The sequence below is a fragment of the Macaca thibetana genome, chromosome 13 (assembly GCF_024542745.1).
Source record: "Macaca thibetana thibetana isolate TM-01 chromosome 13, ASM2454274v1, whole genome shotgun sequence".
In the NCBI taxonomy this organism is placed as follows: domain Eukaryota; kingdom Metazoa; phylum Chordata; class Mammalia; order Primates; family Cercopithecidae; genus Macaca; species Macaca thibetana.
This window is the reverse complement of record NC_065590.1, coordinates 91,009,792-91,032,950: the sequence shown is the minus strand read 5'-3', so window position 1 is coordinate 91,032,950 and position 23,159 is coordinate 91,009,792. Positions and strand designations below refer to the sequence as shown.

Here is a 23,159-nt window from a genome sequence, read left to right as displayed (position 1 = left end):
AGGGGTAGCAAAACCAGGGGTTTTATCTGCAATGCTAGTTTTGGGCTTCTGACAACACAGCTCTCCTATTCTAATGTTCCAACACCTGCAAACATGGGCTTTAGGACTGAGGATTTCTGTGTTTGAAAACAAAAGTTGCCCTCCTGCCTCAATTTACTTGCCTATATAATGAACATAAAACAATATGTGGCTTCCTGGGCTCATAAACTTTAAGAAGTGATACATAATGGCTGCTTCCTGTCTGTCATAAACTCTTTGGGGAAGGTGATCAGCCTACTTCTTGAGGGTGTCTTTGTGTTTTTGTAAGCATGGTGCTCAGAATATCATCCCTCCACCTCTTCTCTTACAGATGGGCAGTAAAGTTGCTGTTTGAGGCTATTATTTCACTCCTGGGCTTCTACCGAGACCTGTCTAGGAGCCCGAGGATCCGCGCCATCTGATTCTGGTCTTGTCTCTAACTTACTGTGAGACAGGAGACCGACCCTCCGGTCTCTGGCCTGTGATTTCTTCCTCATTCAGTGAAGGAGTTACCGTCAATGATCTAGGTTCCTCCCCAGCTGTGGCATCCTCTCATTTGAATACCACCAACAAAAATAGCAATGCAATGCCTTACGTTTAAAAGGCGACTGAGCAATTACTCTAAAGTTTATTTCCTGCTCCCTTGCCTTTCCAATATTGCAAATCTCCTCAGTTTTAAAATTAAGTGGTAAATGAGATTTGAGTTCCACATCACTCGCTTTGTTCTCCCTCCAAGAGAAAGCGTTGAATCACCAGTTCAAAGCAAACGTACACATAACTGAAATTCAAAGGCAGTTGGAGGGATTTTCTTTCTCCTAATCTTGGTTACTGGGCTCGCCATGTGATTAACCTTCCACAGCCACCACTGTGAAGAAGTTAGTCCCTGACCCAACACTGGCAGTCCCCTCCCCCGGGTTTAAAGGACAAAGTCCAGCATCAGTTCTATCACCTTCATCATCCTAGAAATAATAGAAAATAGTTTAAAAAGTGCTCACTGTGGGCCAGGTATTTTACACATGCGACATTTTTAAAGACTTCTCTGGACTATTCTTTGAGGTAGATATGTTTATACCCACTTTACTGATCACGAAACTGAGGCACAGATAGTTTAAGTAACTTGCTCAAGATTTTACGACTGGTGAGTGACGGACCGGGGTCCAGCCCAAGCTATCTGCTTCCTTAGTGCTTTGCTCTTGATCCCTGAACTTGACTCACATGTAACCTCTGTGGAAAGGAAAAGGCTGAGAGATCTTCTGGTCGTACTTCCCTTGTGATGCTCAAATCTCCTGCAAGGCCTCCTGCATGGACATACTCCCAGCGATGAGGAATCCCTTCCCTTTGAAGACAATCAGTCATTCATTCAGTTGACAAACAGGCACAGGGCCCCATGTGAGGTCCAGACCCTGTGCTCAGTACTGGGCCATAAGGATGAATGCATCACAGTTCCTCCTGCTGGGGACCTGTGGCCTCGAACAGCTCTGTCTGCCAGAAAACTGAGCCTTTACTGAACTGGAAAAGATGTCCCTATAACTAAAGGGACTGTGTGATTACTGCTTAAACCAGGACACTGCTGAGAGTGAACAGGGACTCATAATAATTATGTTGTGGGGACAGGCAGAAATGGGGCCTGTATCCTGCAAACAGGGACGCAAGGAACCAACCTACACACCACATCCTGAGTGCTTGCCTGGCTTTGGGTCCACACATCAGCCCTTCTGACATCTGAAGAACATTGTCTTGCAGGCTCAGAGCCCTCCTCTTCTTCAGCGCTCTCCCAGTTCCTTAAATGATTCTTCATCTCCTTAGTTTGGATCCCTGCCCCCAACATTCTGGTTCTCCTTGGGATCATGTCTGAAATTCTCTGTGTGGCTTCCTGGTCCTTCCCGGATCTGGCCTGATGCGGTTGGGAGAGAAGGAATCTTCCCCTTCTTGGGGAAAGAAGAGGGCTGAATGTTTACCAGAGACATTGCGAGAGTCTGGGATTCTGACAGAAAGTGGAGGGTGGAGGTGAGAACAATGTCACAGTGCTCTGTGTTTAGCAGCAGAGCAGTGTTCAGAAATTCAAGATGAAATGATCTGGGAGAGAGGTCAGAGAAATAAGTTTCACTAGTATTTCTCAGGCTTTGAAAACTTTGGAAAAACATTTATTTTCAGGTGAGATTTTTCCTTTAACCTATCAGCCTTGAGACCATACATCTTTATTTATTCAGACAACAACAAACATTGATTGACTGGCAGTTAGTTGCAGGCTACACAGATAATACAGTCTTTGCTTTCAAAGAACTCAGCATTTAGGTGGTGACAGGGTGGTGAACAGAGTGGCAGAGTGCTCTGATAACAGGTGCCACAAGAGACGGAGCGTCTACTTATCTCTTCGGGGCGTGTCAGGCTTCACAGAGTAGGTATTTGCTGAACTGTTTCTCAAAGGACGAGCAGAAATTTTCCTGGCAGGGAAGGGACGTGAGAGCACCCCCTCATGCTCCAGAAGGAGCAGCATGTACAGGAGACAAGAGACATGTGTGTTCAGGTGGCTTCTGGTGACTGGTGGCGGGTGGAAGTTACAGGAGATGCAGGATGGAGAGGCGGGACTTTGATGCCATTCAAAGCACTTGGCTCTGCACTGGGAGAGACCTGGACCTTCATGAAGCACTTCGTAACACAGAACATTGGTGGGTGGATTCTGATGTCCATGCAATTAATTCAAGTGAGCTCCAGCAGGAAGCACCCAGGAGAAAATGCTTTTAATTGAGAGACATGTTTTTCAAATGTTGCTCAGCTGCCAGCTCCTGTGTGCTCTGGCAGGAATGGCAAGTGATACTTAGCTTTCTTCAAGCTCCATTAATCTGCCCATTTCTTTTGCTTCAAATCCCACTTCAAACACACAGCGGCTCCTCACACTCATAATGAAATAAATGATTTATAATCCTGTGGGGAGCCAGCAAGCCTCCTGTCTGATGGTTCAGGTGGTTAGGGCGGGCTGGGTTGATCCAGGTGACCTTCCAGAGTGCATCAGAGGACACACAGGGGCTCTCCTCTCTTACACAAGCATGCACACACATGCACACATACATACACACTTGGCTGCATGAACCTTGCCCTGTCTTTACCCCTTTCTCATGACCCTGTGGGTCCTCCTGGGAGAGCCCAGTGACCTGGTCAAAGGACAGTGTTCCAGTAGCTTCTGTGGAGTGAGCCACTGAGTGCTGAGCGCCACTTTATATGCCCAGTACCTAAGTTCATAATATTATGCAACATGAAAAGATGCCAGGCCGGGTGCGGTGGCTCACGCCTATAATCCCAGCTCTTTGGGAGGGCGAGGTGGGCAGATCATGAGGTCAGGAGTTTGAGACCAGTCTGGCCAACATAGTGAAACCCCATCTCTACTAAAAATACAAAAAAGTAGCTGGGTGTGGTGGTGGGCACCTGTAATCCCAGCTACTTGGGAGGCTGAGGCAGGAGAATCACGTGAACCTGGGAGGCGGAGGTTGCAGTGAGGCGAGATCTTGACATTGTACTCCAGCCCAGGAGACAGTGCGAGACTCTGTCTCAAAAAAATTAAAACAAAACAAAAAAACAGGTGTCATCTCCCTTTTCAGTGAGGGGAAAACCTGAGCTATAGAAAGGTTAAGTACAGGCACCAGTTTGCATTAAACCAGCAGTTGGTAGAATGAGGATGTGAACCTCTGACAGTTTCAATGCCAGTTCAAGGACCTGGCCCCTTTCACCTGACCTTAGGTTCTATCAGGCAGGCACCACTGGTTCACCTTCTGTTGTCCAGACCTGAGATGGGGATGAAGCATCCGAATCTGTGCCATTGCCTATAGAAAAGGTTTTGGAAGTTGGGATCAGAGGTGGAGTTCATTGATTCACTTGTTCACCAGCCTCTTCTGAGTGCCTGCTGGAGACAGGTTAGAAAAATATGTTTCACTGGTATTTCTCAGGTTTGGAAAGCTTCGGAAAAACATATTTGATTTTAGGTGAGATTTTTCTTTTAACCTTGGATGACTTTGCATCCTGGGCTGGGGATGAGGACGGAAATAATGCAGCTCCCACTCTCAGCACATTAGTCCCCAGAAAGAGAAGTGCGGGATCTACCCGCAAGGGAACCTCAAGCAAGGGAGAGGGGCTCTGAGACCTGGGGAAGTCAGGCCCCGGGTCTGAAGGACTCCCCAAAGTAATGACTTTGCAGCAGAGTCTTGATGGCTGGAGTTTCCCAGCTAAGCAAGGCAGGGAAGGGTGTTGCAAGTAGAGGGAACAGAGGTGTGAGGGCAGAGTGCTCAGAAGGAGCGAGAAAGCTGGGGAGGGTGGCCAGATAGTTTATTGTTCAAATTGAAGTTTTTTTTCTACCAAATTTTTAGATTGACAAATGTTATACTACATAGCAGTTGAAAAAATAGTACCATAAGTACTTGTATGCTCCTTTTTTAAGACAGTCTTGCTCTGTCACTCAGGCTGGAGTGCAGTGGCAAGATCTCAGCTCACTGCAACCTCCACCTCCCAGGTTCAAGCAATTCTCCTGCCTTAGCCTCCTGAGTAGCTGGGACTACAGGTGCATGCCACCACACCCGGCTAATTTTTGTATTTTTAGTAGAGACAGGATTTCACTATGTTGGCCAGGCTGGTCTTGAACTCCTGACTTCAGGTGATCCGCCTGCCTCAGCCTCCCAAAATGCTGGGATTACAGGTGTGAGCCACTGCACCTGGCCACCTGTATATTCTTTATCTAGATCCAGCAATTATTAACATCTTCTTGTATTCGTTTTACTTTTTCTCTACATGTATAGTGTGTGTGTGCGTGTGTGTGCATGTGTGTGTGTATCGTAGGGGTGCTTTCTGTATATACACATTTTTTTTTTTTCTGAACTATTTGAAGGTAAGTTACAGGCTTAACACTTTACCCCTAAAATTTATCATTTATCTGTAAAATGACAATGGCTTTATTTCAGTGTCTTAAAAGCGGGGAAGAGGATGCTGGGTGCGGTGACTCACACCTGTAATCCCAGCACTTTGGGAGGCTGAGTGGGCAGATCACGAGGTCAGGAGATCGAGACCATCCTGGCGAACATGGTGAAACCCCCGTCTCTACTAAAAAAAATACAAAAAAATTAGCCGGGTGTGGTGGCCGGCACCTGTAGTCCCAGCTACCCCGGAGGCTGAGGCAGGAGAATGGCATGAACCTGGGGGCGCGGAGCTTGCAGTGAGCGGAGATAGCACCACTGCACTCCAGCCCGGGCGACACAGCAAGACTCCGTCTCAAAAAAAAAAAAAAAAAAAAAAAAAAGAGGAAGCGGATACAGTATGTACAAAAACTCTGACATGATGCCTTGAATACAGCAGCCGTGCAATAAAAGTTAACACTGAGCATCTAGCGAGCACTGACTATTGATCAGTACTTTCCGCAGGAAATCTCATAACCACTTGTTGGGGAGGTATTGCCGCTCCCAGTTCACAGGAGGAGAGAACTGAGGCTCAGGGAGGAAAATGACTTGCCCAAGGTCTCACAGCTGTTAAGTAATGAAGCTACAGTTCCAGCCCAAGTTTGTTTTACTCCATAGCCTGTGTTCATTCCTTTTTCCTTCTTTCTTTCTTTTTCGAGACAGAGTCTCGCTCTGTTGCCCAGGCTGGAGTGCAGTGGCACAATCTCTGCTCGCTGCAACGTCTGCCTCCTGGGTTCAAGCGATTCTCCTGCCTCAGCCTCCCAAGTAGTTGGGAATACAGGCGTCTGCCACCACGCCTGGCTAATTTTTGTATTTTTAGTAGAGATGGGGTTTCACTATGTTGGCCAGGCTGGTCTCGAACTCCTGACCTCAGGTGATCTGCCCTCGTTGGTCTCCCAAAGTGCTGGGATTACAGGCATGAGCTACCGCGCCCGGCCCTTTTTTTTTTTTTTTTTTTTTTACAGGATTTTACTCTGTCACCCAGGCTGGAGGGCAGTGGCGCGATCTCTGCCCACTGCAACCTCCACCTCCCAGGTTCAAGTGATTCTCCCACCCCTGCCTCCCAAGTGGCTGGGACTACAGGTACATGACACCACGCCTGGCTAATTTTTGTATTGTTTTGTAAAGATGGGGTTTCACCATGTTGGCTAGGTTGGTCTCGAACTCCTGACCTCAAGTAATCCACCTGCCTTGGCCTCCCAAAGTGCGGGGATTACAGGCATGAGCCACCGTGCCTGGCAAAAGCCTGTGTTCATTCTCCTACCTCTGAGTAGCTATGAGCTCTCTCACCTTGAGCTTGGGATTCAGTTTCTATGCAGGGGAAATGGACCTAAACTCGCTTTGGCTTGACTGGAGGTTTCTTCCTCAGTCTTATGTTGATTATTACACTGTAGCTAGAGAGACTTATTATACATGGATCAGAAAAATGAAAGAAAAAGTTGCCCCAGAAATTCCTCTAAAATCCTTTATATGTCAATGAAAACTGCTCATAAACACATAGCACATTCTCATGAAAATATTTGAGCAGTCAGGAAGATAGTGCAAAAGGATATTGTGCTGAAAATTAGGGCACGAGCTCTCTAATTGGCTGTTTGAACTTGAATCTATTCCTTTCCCTCCCTCAGCTTCAGTTTCCTATTCTGTAGAATGGGGATGACAAATCCTAACTTGTCCACCTGCAGAGAATGTTGAAGGAATCAAAACAGGGGATGAAGGCAAAAGCAATTAGTAGACTCTGAAATGCAGTGCATAAGGGAGGGATTGTTGATAGACCTCCTGGATCGCGAAGGGAAGCAGAGAATCTCCCTCTAGCAGGTATGCAGCTGCAATCTTAATCTGGAACAATGTCATCAACTCTTGAGATGTCTCCTTATTTCCTTCACGGAAGTCGGGGGAATATAATTTTTGACTTAGACCTCACACAGTACTTAGTGATCATGACCTCCTAAATGTACCTCTTTGAGTGTAAGCTCCCCCAGTTCATAAGCTCCAACGGGGCAGACACTTTGCTTTGTTCATTGCTGCAGCTCTAGCACCTAAAACAATGTTAAGCCTATAGTATATGCTCAATAAATATTTGTGGAACAGGCCACTCACGGTGGCTCATGCCTGTAATCCCAGCACTTTGGGAGGCTGAGGCAGGGGTATCACCTGAGGTCAGGTGTTTGAGATCAGCCTGACCAATATGGTGAAACCCCATCTCTACTAAAAATGCAAAAATTAGCTGGTTGCAGTGGCCAGTGGCGGGTGCCTGTAATCCCAGCTACTTGGTAGGCTGACGCAGAAGAATCGCTTGAACCCAGGAGATGGAGGTTGCAGTGAGCTGAGATTGTGCCATTGCACTTTAGCCTGGGCAACAAGAGTGAAACTCCATCTCAAAAAAAAAATTATGGAATAAATTGATCAAATGATTAGCCATAACTCACACTGAGAGACACATGACAAAGGGCAGGGAGACCTTTCATATCTGTGTCCACAGTGCTGAGCATCACATGACACAAAGCCTTGGAATGACTGGAGGATTTGCTTAGTCATTATTATATCCTAAACTTGATGTGAACCTAAAGGTTCAAACTACGATTATATTTTATTTTAGTACCAATGGTATTTTCTCTAAGTAATGCAAATTAAACCTGCGTCAGTCAGCTTTTGTTAGACTATGGTTAGTAACAAATACCATAAAAATGTCAGTGGATTATAAAAACAAATACACAGGGTGCAGGGGCTTATGCCTGAAATCTCAGAGCTTCGAGAGGCTGAGGAGGGAGATCTCTTGAAGCCAGGAGTTCAAGACAAGCCTAGGGAACATAATGAGACCCCTGCCTCTACAAACAATAAGAGAAAACACTAACTGGGCATGATGGTACATGCCTGAGTCCCAGCTATTCTTTGGGAGGTTGAGGCAAGAGGATCACTTAAGGCCAGGAGTTTGAGGTTGCAATGAGCTCTGATCTTGCCACTGCAATCTAACCTGGGTAACTGGGTAACAGTGTGAGACCCTGTCTGTAAAGTAAATAAATAAATAAAAAATAATAATTTTTTTTTTTTTTGGTCATCAAGTCAGCTGAGGCTCTGATCCAGTACTTTCTCATTCTGAGGCTGAAAGTATAGCCCCTGATCTTTATTTTTTGGCAGAGGGGAAAACAGAAACGGCCAAACCAGGCAGTGAATCTCGCAGCCTCTGTTAGATGTGATAACAACACTTCTGCTCATGTTCCACTGGCAAAGCAGGTCATGTGACCAAGCCCGGTGTGGGTGTGGGTGGGGTGGGGTGGATATTACTCACGAAGGAGCTCTGCAAGACATGTGCCAGGGGATGGGGGTGCTCAGTTCTCCTGTAGGCAGGGAGAGTGCAATCAACTACCTTGGCCTTCAAAGCACTTTGACTTGTTTGAAGGTCAAAGTTTTGGCCTCTCTTGAGATCTCAGAATCCCAGAATGTCTGGCTAGAGGAGGCTTTGAGCTGAAGCTACCATGATTACAAATCAGGAAACTGAAACACATGACATAGAAAGGGACTCGTTGTGGATTTTACAGATGCTATTACAACATTAAAAATGTTCCCCCAATTTTATGACATTTACGTAAGAACTACAGACTAGCCATGGGAATGGGGGCCTGGAACCCCAGCTACTCTGGAGGCTGAGGCAAAAGAATCACTTGAGCCCCGGAGTTAGAGGCTTCAGGGAGCCATGATTATGCCACTGCACTCCAGTCTAGGTGACAGAGCAAGATCCCAACCCTAAAAAAAAAAGTAAACCAACTGCCGAAGTCAGTGTTGCTTTATAAGTTGTACAGAGCAGGGAATGAAAGCGCCCTCTTCACTGGAGTTACCTGCATTCTCCACTGCCTAGCACAACTTTCTCCTTTGGCCCCGAGGGTTCAAATAATGGGCAGCACATGGCTGCTTTCTTCAAGGAGCCCACATAGAGTCCAGGGGACAAGAGATGAAACCTACAATGCAGCATAACATGATACACTCAGGAAGTCTGGAGGCACAGAATGGGGTGGCCCCAACCAAGACTCAGGATGAGAAAAGGCTTTCTGAAGAAGAGGCTGTTAGAGAAACAGCCAAGGCTGAGATGTGCAAAGAAAGTATGGTGCATCTGGGAATAGTGAGCAGTTCAAGGGCCTTAGGCATCGTGCAAGAGTCTGGAAGGGGAGCCACTGAGCGGTCACGTGTTTCTTTCAGAAGCATCGTTGTGGCATCCTTCTGGAGAGGATGTGTTGGGGGGGTGTGTGTTGGGGGGTGCCGGAGACTGCCCTGGGCCCCAGTTAGAGTTCTCCTGTGGGATCCTAACAGTAATGACATCTTACATTTGTGCCCCTTCCCACTGTCGCATGTACATACACGTGGGCATCTGATGGGATCCCCAAAACACCTTGTGTGCAAGAATTGTGGTGTTTCGCAGATAAGGGAACTGAGACTGGAAGGAATGAAGGAACATGCCCAAGGAAACATACAGGAAGTAAGGAACCACACTGACATGTTCCCCTGCTTGACTGCGTAGCCCCTCTTCCTCCCAGCCTATCCTCTGCCCTTTCCCTGGTAGGTTGTGCAGACTGCCAATTACACCCAGGGTTGATTGTCCTTAATTAATAAAAGGTCCCTCCACCCAGCCTTCTGATGTGCCATTTGTAGGATTTTGTTTCACTAGAAAAGAACTTGGCATACAGGAAATGCTCAAAAGGTATTTGTGGAGTGAAGGAAGGATGGAAACTGAGCTGCACAGATTACTGCACATTGGGCCCCTTCTGTCATTCCAGGGAGCTGTTCAGAGTGAGGCCTTGATTTCGCAGTTGTACTTTGTTTATTTTACTTTATTTTTTTTCAGATGGAGTCTCACTCTGTCATCCAGGCTGGAGTACAGTGGCGTGATCTTTGCTCACTGCAAGCTCAGATTCAAATGATTCTCCTGCCTCAGCCTCCCAAGTAACTGGGACTACAGGTGGGTAATTTTTTGTATTTTTAGTAGAAATGGGATTTCAACGTGTTAGCCAGGATGGTCTCAATCTCCTGACCTCGCGATCTGCCTGCCTCACCTTCCCAAAGTGCTGGGATTACAGGTGTGAGCCACCGCACCTGGCCTTTGTTTATTTTTTAATTAAACTTTTCGATGTTGAGATAATTGTTGATTCACACCATGGGTTCAAATCCCCATTCCACAGACTGCATGCCGGGGAGATCTTGGGTGTGTTGCTTAAATTGTGTGGCTTAAAATCTGTTTTCTTACCTGGGGAAACAGGGATCTGATTGGTGTCTATGGCATCAGGCTATCCCCAGCAGAGTCCTTGTCATCTATGGGCTGCCCCAGGAATACCCTAATAAACATGGCTGCCAGCCTCGTGCCTTTCAACCCCATCGCCTCCGACGCAGAAGCCCCGCCGGGAAGCAGCATAGTGCAGAGGTCATGGAGCTTGGATCTGAACCATCTGAGTAGGAAGCGGATTCTGCCCTGTATTCGCTGGGTGACCTTGGTCTTTCTGAATTTCCATGAAACAGTGTAACAGAGTCTTCCCTGAGGGTTGCTGTGAGAATGAAGAGCGGATGTATGTTACGTGCCTTGTGGGTTGTAGGAGTGGCACAAATGAGTGATGCCCGTTCACTTCTATCCTCTTTCTCGAACTGGCTTCCCCACTACTCCTTTCTCCTCGCAGCCCTGCCGGTGCCCAGCCACCATTCTGTTTCTTGCTGGCTAATCCATAAGGTGGTAATGACTGACAATGGCTTTTGCATTTTAATAGAGGGCTTCATGTCTTACTCCTAAAAGAGGCTAAATTATCATTTATGGCACCTGAGTCACTAAGGGAGAGGTTTGTTCGTGCGTGGGGGAGGGCAGGAACCCGGGACACCTCACTGTGTGAGTGCATCAGCTACCCCACCCATGCCAGGGCCTCTGCTGTTTCACATTACACATTTTTTTTGCCAATGAGAAACCAAGGCTCGGATTACCCCTTCCCATGCTGCCAGGGCCCCTTGTTCAGCACACAACCTGCTCAGCTGTCCAAGGCCAACCTGCAGTTGTGTCCAGGCCACAACTGGCTCTGGGGTTCCCCTTGTCTCCCTGTCGCCCCCATCACTTCCCCACTCTCCAGCAGTAGATTCCTGAGGCCCTGCAGACTGGCCACGGCTGCTATTGGAACGGCTGCTTGTTTCCGGGCCCAGTCACCCTACTGGAGATGAGTGGCCTCCAAGCCTCATAAAACTTGCTGCTGATATATTGGTTCCAGTGACTTTTCTCCTGTAGCCTCAGGACTTTCTGGAGCTCATTTGTCTAAAGAAAGAAGGGCAGCCTGTTTCCCTCCCTGGGCTTATTCTCACCGAGTACTGAACCCACCTTTCCAGCAGCTGCCATCAAGGCTGTGGTGTGAACAGGCCTCCTCATTCCCCCTCCCTCGTAGGGAGGGCTGGGAGCAGCTCACACACACAGGGGTGGTGGCAGAGTCTCATCCAGCCATTGAGTGACACTGGGCACTTGTTGAGGGCCTCCCCATTCTGTCTGCCTGTCTCCTATGGCCATAAGGGGGAGTCAGGGAAGTTGCTAGGTGACGAATGCTTTCTCATTTCTAAAGCCCAGTATAAAAGTCAGTACCATTATTTGCTACAAAATCCAGACACTTAGGCATTTCTGCTTTAGAAGAGCTACTGAAATAACAGCTCCAATTATTAATAATATTTCTAATTATGAATTATTAACGATGGATGTAATTGCCAGCATTTGTTTTCCAAAAGGGTTGGAATGAGCTTGCTGTCAGAGGAGACTGCAACACTCAAGTTCTTAAGAACTGAAGATTGTGTCTCCTTGGACATATGTAGTCTTGTGTGGCCCCAGGGTTGGTCTAACAGGCCTCAGAGGACTCCCTCTCACCTTCTGGCTAAATCCTTCATTTAGGATTGATACCAATTCTCAATTAAAAAAAACAGACCCATTTTTTTTTCATCAAGAATAGTGACTTTGTAGGGCAGTTTCCTTTTGTAAACAGTATTGTGAAGCATGTTTTCCAATAATGACTATCTTTCTCTTGAAGGCACTGAAGGAGGAATCAGTCAGGCACACGTTTACCATCGCCCGCTGGCCTGGCCTCTCTCGGAGACCTGAATTAGATTTGAGTGATGTTTGCTGTGTGCCAGGCCTCTGCTAGGCTCCGTGCAAGATATGGAAATAGATCCTGACAGTTCCTGCCTTTGGGGAGTTCGCTGTCTAGTAAGGGACACAGAATGTATCCGGAAATGGTTATAACAGAATTAAAAAGCACTTTGGGAGCAGGGGCTGGGGTAATGGGGGAGGCATGGATGGTTGATTATTTTTAATTAGAGGGTTTGGAAAATTCTTCCTTGGAGAAGAGGCACTGGAGATAGGCCTTGGAGAATGTGAGGATTTTAGGAAGTGGACAGGGTGAGGTGAGTATGGTGGAAATTTCAAGAAAAGGAAGGTACTAGCAAGATGTAGACTGGGCAAGGCCAAGGCATATTTGGTGAATGGTAGGCCTTCAGGGATGTCTGGTGGGTTGGGCCTTTGGGAAACTATGTCAGAGGGCATGAAATGAAACATGCACTGTGTCCAGGCTAGGAGGGTCTTGTGGGCATGGAATTAATCCACCCACTTACACCTTCCTTGTGTTCCAGGTCCTGTTCCACGAGCTGAGGATTCTAAGGACAAATAATCCACAGCCAGACTTACAGATAGGTTCAAGAAATAAATTCTCTTTTGCAACCAAGAGCTCATCGTTCAATATGAGTTTCAATATATATAAGAAGAAATATTATGATCCCCCAAAAAAATAAATAAAGAAAGAAATAATTCACAGCTGGGCGTGGTGGCTCAAGCCTGTAATCCCAGCACTTTGGGAAACTGAGGCAGGCAGATCACTTGAGGTCAGGAGTTCAAGACCAGCCTGGCCAACATGGTGAAACCCCATCTCTACTAAAAGTACAAAAACTAGCCAGGTGTGGTGGCACACACCTATAATCCCAGCTACTTGGGAGGCTGAGGCAGGAGAATCGCTTGAACCTGGGAGGCGGAGGTTGCAGTGAGCAGAGATCGCACCATTGTACACCAGCCTGGGCAACAGAGCCAGACTCCATCTCAAACAAAACAAAACAAAACAAAACAAAATTCACAAGCCTGTCCCCAAAGAGCCTACAGTTTATTGTGGCACATAAAACACTAAAGAATTGTAAGGATGTGACAGGATCGCAGGATCGATCCTATCTATGATAGACATAATGTCAGAGGAAGTCATAAGATATAAAGTCAGCTACTCTGACCTGGGAAAGAGAGTTGGGGGAAGCCGAACAGAAAAAGAGGCCACCTTTAGCTTGAGTCTTGAACTGCTATCAAGCAGTTCAATTGAGCTTTCCTTGAATTTAATCCAGAAGTTAGTCCAGTAGTTCTCAACTTAGGGTAATTTTGCCCCCTGGAAACATTCATCAATGTCAGGGGACATTTTTGGTTGTCATGACTTGGTGGTGAGGGGGGTGCTACTAGTATCTCATGGGTAGAGGTCAGGGATGCTGCTGTACATCCTAAAATGCACAGGGCAGCCTCCACAGTAAAGAAGGATCTGGCCCAAAAGTCAATCATGCTGAGATTGAGAAACCCTGGGTTGAAGAACATGTCAAACTCCACCATGTTGGGAATTGGGAGATGGTCAGGTAGCCAACGGCTTCCTGTGGCTTTGGGCAGGTCCCAGCTGTTTCTGGTGGGCCTCATGCTGTGGACTGAATGTGTCCCCTCAGAATTCATGTTAAAGCCCTAAACCTCTGTGTAATGGTATGTGGAGGTGGGGCCTTTGGCAGCAATTAGGGTTAGATTAGGTCATGATGGGACTAATGGCCTTATAAAAAGAGAAACAGGTGCAATATATCTCCCTCCCTCCCCGCCTTCCTCCCTGCCACCGCCACCATCCCCGCAGCCTTCAGAACCGTGGGGGCTAAATGTCTGTGGTTTCTGCCCTCTAGTCTACAACATTCTGTGATTCTGTGATAGCAGACGGAGCATCTTGATTTCCTCTATCTGGTCATGAGTCTGTGAGGCTGGATGTTCTTTTACACTTGTCTCACCTCTCTAGGACATCATGAGAGGGTTATTCAACGAATGTTCAGCTCACTCATCTTCTGGCAGGGCATGGTTTTCATCCATCTGCAGATTTCTGGCTCATGCATTTATAGAGTTTCTAGAGGCAGCTTTACAAAGCATGTTGGATGAGGTGTTTTGTTTGTTGGGAATAGTGGATTATTTATATTGCTGGATAACTATGTGACCCAGGGAAAAATATGCAGTATTATGCAATATTAGGATCTCTCACTCTCACCCCACCCAGCCACATTTTCTTCACACTGTCGCTCAGTCCTGGTCACACACAGAAGCCACTTTCATGGCTGGAGAGACCCTTCCCCTTGGCTCAGCCTCTGACAGCCTCTCACTGCCTATTGGCTATGGCGTCATCCCCTGGGTCTGACTTTCCTGGCCCTCCACAGCCTAACTCCAGGGACAGCTCCGCTTCATCTGATGCCTCCTTCCCTCAGGCTGTGCCAGAGACGTGCTTCAGCCACAGCAAACCCACTATTGTTCCCCAAATGAACAGCCCTAGAGGGAAGAGACTGTGCTTAATTGCTCTAAAAGCCCAGTTCAGCAAAGACCCAGTGAATAAAATGACAGACAAATGAATGCACACTCTAAAGAGGCTTTTAGAATTCATGAGAAGCCACATGTTGAGGAGGTTGGTGATAGCAAGGCAGTGGCATCCATGGACAGAAGTAGGTGAAAACGTTTCCTCGAGGAGGCAAAGAGGCCGTCTCTGTGTTGGCAAATTTGAGATGTCACTCTGCAGAGATGGAACCTGACATCTAGGGATGTCAGTTAGCATCTCCATGGTTACTCCTCTGTGATTCTGCTGGCTTTCCAGTGTGGTTGGGAGATGGCTGCGTAGCTTCAAGCCCCACACCCACACAGCTTCACTGAACAGCAGGAGGGAGTGTATCGGTGAGCTGCTGTCATGACAGCACTGTGTAACAAACACCCCCAAACTCAGTGACCTACAACTAATGCAACAGACCATGTTTTTTTCTTTCTCTGCAGTCTACCTATGGGTCAGCCAGGACTCTTCTGCTTCAGCTGCTCTCTGAGGCTTCAGGTCAGGTTCAGGTCTGTTCTGCAGTCATCCTAATTTTCTTGTACTTACCAGCAATGCGGCATGTTGATCGCATGACAGATTCAGGGATCTAATGGTAAGGCCAAGCCTGTGAAAACATTGAAAGTCTCTGTTTCATGTCTGCTCACATGATGGGCTGGCATGTACATCCTGCCCTGAGGGGAGGGGAGGGGAATAGGAGCATCAATACTCTCTGAACAATCATCTCATCTATCACAGGGGTAGGATGTCTTCCTGAAACCCTCTGCCAGAATTCCCCAGGGAATCTTATGCCACACTGACTAGAACCGAGTGTTGTGGCCAGCCCCAAACCAATCACTGGCAAAGAAGAACTGGCTTGCTATGAGGGATTAGACCAATTGTCATTTGGCCCTGGGCCAGGACCCTCTTCCCGTGAACACTGAATGGATTTGGGCTCCTGTCAGCAAGGCATTGGCAGGTGATGACTATTGAGTAGGCAACCAATGTCTGCCCCAGCCACCAGCTCTGATCAGGGTGAGGTCACTTTCCCTCTTCGGGCCCAGAGTAGCACAGAAAAGTCTCCGTGGGCCTTGCAGGGTGTTGGAAGTGTGTCCACACAAGTTTTTCCAGGTGCCACTCGCTGAAATCCCTTCACCTGCTCTGTCCCCACCAGGCAGACCAGCCAGTGCACTCCTGCCTCAGACACTGGGTCACCAGGCAGCTCCTTCTGTGGGTGTGTCTGTCCTTACAGGATCCCTGGAGCAAAGGCTGCCCTCGCCAGGCACTGGCTGGCAGCTCCCATGGCACAGGTGTCACATCAGGCCTGCTGCACTTGCCCCTGCTTGCCCAGGGACTTCCCTTCTAACAGTGAGGTCTGACAGCATCTCTAAGTTGGTAAGAAACCGGACAGCCAAACAGCCTTGGATTATTCTACCCTCAGCCTGCCTCTCTGGGCTTCAGATTGTTCATTAGAAATATTCTAGGGGATGATAGGATTCTCACACAATTTCCCGTGCCGGAAAGTGAATTTTCTGATGGCAATGGCTATCTCAGAGGAGGGGGGGGGAGGTGTAAGCATTCAGCTCCTCCCTAGCAGCCAGGCTGTTTCTGGGCTCCCTCTCCATATCTGGTCCCTGACACTCTGGGATCCTCCTGTGAGGGCCTGGGCAGAGCACCCAAGGCAGGCAGGGGCCTTGGACTCTAACCCTAGCAAGACCTTGACATTGCTGTGTGAAGAGGCTTTGTAGGGCCTGAAGTTTTGCATTTGAGGAGTTTTTTCTTAAAAAGGGAAAAAAAGGTAGAACATAATTTGTAAATGCCCAACTAGGTAACAGCTGTGATGGTTGATTGCATGTGTCAACTTGGCTGGGCCACAGTGCCCAGATATTTGGTCAACCATTGTTCTGGCTTTTCCTGCGAAGGTGTTTTGTGGATGAGATTAACATTTAAATTGGTGAACTCTGAGTCATGCAGATTGCCCTGCATAATGTGGGTGGACCTCACTCAATCAGTTGAAGGCCTGGCCACTCCCAGGGAGGTAGAAGCTCTGCCAGCAGGCCGCCTTCAGACTTGAACTGCAGCTCTTCTGTGGGTCTCTGGGCTGCTGCTACACCCTGCAGAGTTCGTACTCCCAAGCCTCCACAGCCATATGGGCCAGTTCCTAAAAATCTCTCTGTCTCTGTCTTTCTCTCTATGTCTCTCTCTTTCTCTCTCCATCTATCTCTGTCTCTCTTCTCCCTGTCTCTCTCTTTTTCTCTGTCCCTCTGCCTCCTTCTCTTTCTCTCTGTGTCTCTGTCTCTCTCTATCTCTCTCCATCTTTATCTTTCTCCCTCTCTCCATCTCTGTCTCTCTGTCTGGTCATCTCTCTCTGTGTGTGTGGCCCTCTCTCTCTTTCTCTGCCTCTCTCCTCATCTCTTTTTCTCCCTCTCTCTGTCTGATCATCTCCCTCTCTTTTTCTCTCTTTCTCTCTGCACACACATGCATCTTGTGGCTTCTCATCTTGTGCTCCTCAGGAGAATACTGCCTGACACAGGGCCTTGGAAAGACCCGATGCGATCAGGGGCCCAATGCCTGAGGCCCATTAGCTTCCCTGTGGAATCATCTCTGGGAGCCGGGCCGCCCTCCCCATGCTGGTCCTCCACAGTCCCTCTGTAAGATGGTGAGGGGTTGCCCCTGAGCTTCGCCTTGGTGCTGAGGCCCTACACATAGACTGCAGGTGTCTGAGCACGTCCCAGACAGTCAAGCATCAGGGTCTCCAGCCCTGCCTCTGGCCATCCCCTCACCTGCAGCCCATGCACACGAGGTGAGGAAGCAGCAAGAGGCACACAGAGGGCCACCTTCTCATACCCGGAGCCTTCAGCGACTGAAGAACCCAAGGTCACCCCAGACCCCAGGCCTGGCCATCTTTCCCCTTCCCTCAGCTGAGTTCTGCTCAGCTTGCACCTTTCCAGGTACCATTGCTTGCCACTTATGGGTTGCAAAAAGAAATATATGGGGGTTCATAGATTTTCAGAAGTTATAAAACACCCTTGTCAAGGCCGGATTTTTGTCTGCCTGTCACTGCTAATGGAGGCCTTCTGAAGGGGTCAGAGCCCTGACGTGGAGCTGGGGAGCTGGGTGCTGGTTGCAGGGGACCTGCTAACTGACCAGTGGCATTGGTCAGTCCCATCTCCCAGGTGGGCCTCCACTGAGTACCTGGGCTTTGCTGGATGATCCACAACTTGCACAACTTGCACAACTTGATCCACAACTTGCAGTTGTGCCGTCCACTGGATAGACTTTGCAGCTTGCTCTGCTGCCCCCATGTGCTTGGTGACCTGGTCCTTTTGAGAAGACAATGGGGATGGGGAAGACTTTGGGCGTTGAATTGGGAACTCATTTTGTGTTGGGTAGATTCACCAAGAAGTCAAACACACTAGACAACAAGCAAGCAAGCAAACAAGCAAATGAATAAATGCACTAATTTGAATTTTTTACAAGCACTGCTCCTGTGCTTTGGGAGGTGTGTTGATGTGTGCACACGCAAGAGCGGGGGTGGAAAGGAAGTGACCCTTGCTTGGTTTAGTTGCATTATGCAGGGATCCCTTTGGGCAATCCTCCGCAAGCAGCCAGCTTACGGGATGCAGGAGAGGGTCATTGAGCCTTCATCATCAGAGGAAGAATTCCTCCGTCTGGCTGAAGAGGAGACAGTGCATGAAAAATGGTGGCAAGGGGTCAGGAGGGGAAGGCAAGTGAGAAAACACTTTCATCTATTATCCCGGGGTCAATGGGCTCCCTCCCATCAGGGAACCTTGGGGCCGATGAATGGCCCATTGCAGGAGGTGCGGCATTGTGTGGACCGGGAGCCCACGTCACAATCCCCCAGCTCAGGACAATAGTGCCTAAGAAAGTGGTGGGTGGCTCGCCTCCCAGGAGCTGCTTCTTCTTATCAAAGGGCTTTCACCAGGAACGCCCCAGCCTGCTTAGGAAGGAGGGAGAGCTGTTTGTCCAATAATGCGAAGGCATTTCAGACTCATTCCAAATTCTCCGTCATGGCGATTAGGTTGGCCCGTATTGAATTTCCTCCAGAACCAGTGTAGGTTTCTCAGCTGTTGCCACTCCCTAAAAGCCACACATATTCTTTGAGTTGTGTAATTTTTGTTTGAAGAACAACACATTGCTGTTGAAAAAGGAGTCCAAATCCTTATGCTGAAAAAAAGACATGCATTCCCTCCAAAGAAGATGCCTGGAAGGCCACATATATCCAGCCTGCAGTGGGGATGCGGCACAGAGACTGGCTCCTGGTTTGGGCAAAACCACGGTCTTACCTTCTTCTTGGCACCTCCTTATCAATAACCCATAATTACATGTTTTAAAATATCCTGCAAATTCGTTGTGAGTCTGGCATTGTGACTACCCTTATTGAGTTAGGGCTGGTTTGCTTTCAGGGTTTCCAGAAATATATCACCCAAATGGAGAGAATGTGATATCCTGGTAGTACCTGATGTTCCCTGCTACCCTAAGCTTTAGAAGTGGGCAGTGGCCAGAGACATGATTTTGTGGTGTTGTTTTCACATCTGGCATCTCGAATCTCAGATCTCAAAATGAGTCTGCCTGGCACCAAGCAACCCTCGATTTCGGATGCAGAACTGATACTTGCACAGAGACTCCCTGGGCTGCAAGGTTTTCCTAGTGAGCAAAACTGACTGTCCACAGGCAGGGATTCTGTGAGAACTGGTCCTTATGGCCCCAGACCTTGTAAATAGCTCTCCTGCATTTTCAGTTGGCAATTTACTTAGGAAGTCAGTTGAGTGGCAGGCCCTGTACAAGGAACTGGAAAAACAAAAAGAAAGATGACATGGTCCCTGCCCATGTTGGGGACAAATTAACAGATAGATGAATGCAAACATCTGTGGTTAGCATTATGAAAGAGCTACACAGGAGGTACATACCCTACACTATAAGCACTTGAAGCAAGAATGACAGGGATTGATTTCTAGAGCATGGTGAAGAGTCTATGGTAGAGTACTGTGTTGAACAGTGCTACCCCAAATTCATGTCCACCCAGAACAACAGAATGTGACCTTATTTGGAAATAGGATTGTTGCAGGTATAATTTGTTAGATAAGATCACCCTGGACTAGGGTGGGATCTAAATCCAAAGACCGTGGTCCTCATAAGAAGGCAATGTGAAGACAGAGGCAGGTGTTGGAGTGATGTAGCTGCAAGCTGACGATTGCCGACCACCACCACAGGGGAGCTGCAGGGAGGAGATTCTCCCTTGAAGCTTCCAGAAGGTACAGACACTCAGGACGCCCTGTTTTCTGACTTCTGGCCTCCTGAACTGTGAGAGAATGTGTCTGTTGTTTCCAGCCACCATGTTTGTGGTCATTTGTTGCAGCAATCCTAAGAAACTAATACACATGGTGTGTTGTCAATTGCATTTCACCGGCAGCACTGAATGAGAGTTTCCACAGTTGGATGGAGTGGAGCTTGGTTATGGCCTAACCATGGAGACAAGTGGGGCTGGGGACCACAGGTAAAGGAGGAAATGGGAACAGAGAAGAATGAAAGCACACAGAAGCTTCTGCCCTGTGGGTGGCGTATGCCAGGAATGAAGAGGGCACGTGGGAAGGTGGGAAGGTGGGACTGGCCAAGGGAAGAAGAACAGCTCAGAAAGACTTGGTGAGCCATACTAAGGAGTTTGGGTTTTATCCTTTCCCTACCTTCCTTCCTCTTTCTTTTTTTTTAAAATCAAATCAGTGATCTCTGTCACATAGACATCCTACAGAATAGCACAAGGTTCATGGATGTTGCAGGGAAAAACAAAAGGATAAAGTTGCTGGCTTCTCTGTGATACAATATTGCACAGAAAAACTAAACACAGAGAGGTGCCAGATGCCAGTAGTGTGATGTGTACAATTTTTAAAAGAATATTGTTAATAAATAGTATATCTTAGAGTCATTTATTTACCTTTTCCGTAAAATACAAGGCAACTGCCCCCCACACACAAAAACAAAAATAGCTTTAACCGTTGGAAGGAATTTCTGATGCTGCAGGTGTATTGTTGTGGTCTTTCTGTCTCCTCTCTTCTCACTGTGCTGTAAACTCCTACCTCAGGGACCTTCTCGGATTCACCAATGCATGGATGAACAGTAGACACTTGTGTACTGTGGAGTACAGAGGCAACTGGGTAGTGTGGCCAGGAAAGACCTTCCATAGGAGAGCAGATCTGAGCTCCAGCAGGATGTAAGGATAGGGTGGACAGAAGAGGGAGAGGAGGGGAATATTCTACCTATGGGAAATGTCATGAACTAAGGCACAGAAACAGTTTGTGTAAGGTGTTTCTAGAAGGAGGAAAGTAACTGCCCAGTGGGTTCTCTTTACCCGCTGCCTAGAGAGAGCCAATTTATCAAGACAAGGGAATTGTGATAGAGAAAGAGGTTAATTCATTCAGAGCTGGCTGTACAGGAGACTTGAGTTTTAGTATTATTCAAATTAGCCTCCCTGAGAATATGGGGACTGGAGTTTTAAAGGTTAATTTAGTGGGCGTGGGGCTAGTGAGTCAGGAGTGCTGACTGTTTTGCTAGAAGATGAAATCACAGGGAGTCAAAGCTGTCCTCTCGTGCTGAGTTAGTTCCTGGCCACAGGACTGATTGGCAGGTCCAGGTGGGCCCACGCGGTTGTCAGAAATGCAAAATCCTGAAAAGATATCTTAAAAGGCCAATCTTAGGTTCTTCAAAAGTGATGTTATCTTTAAGAGTAATTGGCAGAAGTTGCAAATTTTATGACCTCCGGAATAATGGCTGGTAGTTATTTAGAACTTAAGCCTCTCTCATCCTAACTTGGTGGCCTTTAATTACTTTTACAAGAACAGTTCAGTTTTGGGGAAGGACTATTATTTAAACTATAAACTAAATTTTTTTCAAAGTTTGCTTCACCCATACCTAGGATTGAGAAAACACAACCAACCTGTGATGCTAGAGACAAGATGGAGTCAGCCATGTCAGTTTATCTCACTGCCATAATTTCCTCAGCTATAACTTTTGCAAAGCTGGTTTCAAAAGGAGACATGCCATGGGAGACAAAATGGGAAAAGTTTATTAGAGCCCTACTGGTGATAGCAACAGGAGGCAGGTAAATTCTTAGGCAGACAGGGATGGGTCCTCAGTGAAATTCAACCTTCTAGCAAAGGACAATCTAAAGCCCTAAACCCAAGCTATGAGTTCTGGATAAATTCATGGGCCAGATTGAGAACTGCCATTCCCATTTGGCATGCTCTCTTCCTAATTGGTCCTTATCCTTTACCTATTTTACATATACCTACCCTTCCCCAATTTATCCTCTACACTATTGTGCCTATTTCTGAATGGTGACTTTTCAAGCATGTCCACAGACCAATCAGCATGTACTTCCCCATTTCAAGTCCATAAAACTCCTAGACTCAGTCTTGTGGCAGGTAACCCACCTTTGGGTCCCCTCTCACTGTCCAGAGCTTTTCTGTCGCTCAATAAATTCTACTCTGCCTTACTCTCTCTCCAGTGTATCCATACCCCATTCTTGTCAGTCACAGGACGAGAACCCGGAACTTAGTGAACTACAGGAGTGAAAGAGCTGCAACACTTAATGTGCAGGCAGGAGAGATGAGAATTCTTCCTATAAGGAACAGAGCCATTGATGGTTTTTGAGAAAGGCAACTTGATTTAATTCAAGTTCTTAAGATTGCAGGACCTGAGAAGTTCAGCTGATGACCAGACTTTGTGGTCTGATGGGAGAGATGTCAAACACCCCAGGGCTCCCTTATGCTATGTTCCCCCATGTCAATTACCTTCTAGGAGAGGCTGGGGCTTGTGTCCCCACATGCTTCTTCCAAAGGGTCTCTCTAACAACCCCAGTGGTCAAGATGTCACCAGAACTTGCTCCCACCCATTCTGCAGATATGGTTTTCTGCTTCTTCCCCTGCCCTGTGCCTCCTCCTGGGGTCTCAGAGCAGATGGGATGGTGCTAGGCCCTCTGAAACCTGCTCATGTGTGTGCCCTCAGAAATGGAGATGCAGTAGGAATTGCTGGGGATGAGGAGACCTGGGGTACTAGTTGTCTCTCCCTGCTTATAGAACCATCTCAAAACTCAGTTGATAAAACAATTCTTTTGACTGTCACTTCTTGCATTGCTGAGAGCCGACTGGGCTCAGCTCTGGGTCTATTACAGTCACTATCAGTAGTAACAGGAGCTGGAATCACTTGAAGTTTCTGTCACTCACTTGTTTGGTGCCTGAGCTATAAAGACTCAAACATTGGGAGTTGAAACAGCTGGAGCCACACCATTTTTTCAGGCCCTTCAGGAGGTCTTCTCAGAGCTAAGCCTGCAATGACCAATTTATCTTTCAGTAAAGCTCAGAGGACAAGTTACTCCCAAGCTAAGGAAGCTGAATTATCAAGACTCATCATTTGCATGTCCAAGACATATATTATGGTATAAATACTGGGCCCCACTTGAGGTTTCTCCTTTCCTACACTCTTTCTTGCATGGGCAGTTGGATCATTGCACTAGAAATTTCGTTATAAGCATGCCACTCCTTAATTTGCTGGAAGTACCATGAAATTTCCTACA

General features: G+C 47.4%; 1 pseudogene; it reads left to right on the top strand.

Annotated features, from left to right (window-relative positions):
• Window positions 1-12,579: 12,579 nt before the first annotated feature.
• LOC126934550 (uncharacterized) lies at window positions 12,580-12,720 on the top strand (annotated as a pseudogene).
• Window positions 12,721-23,159: the final 10,439 nt, after the last annotated feature.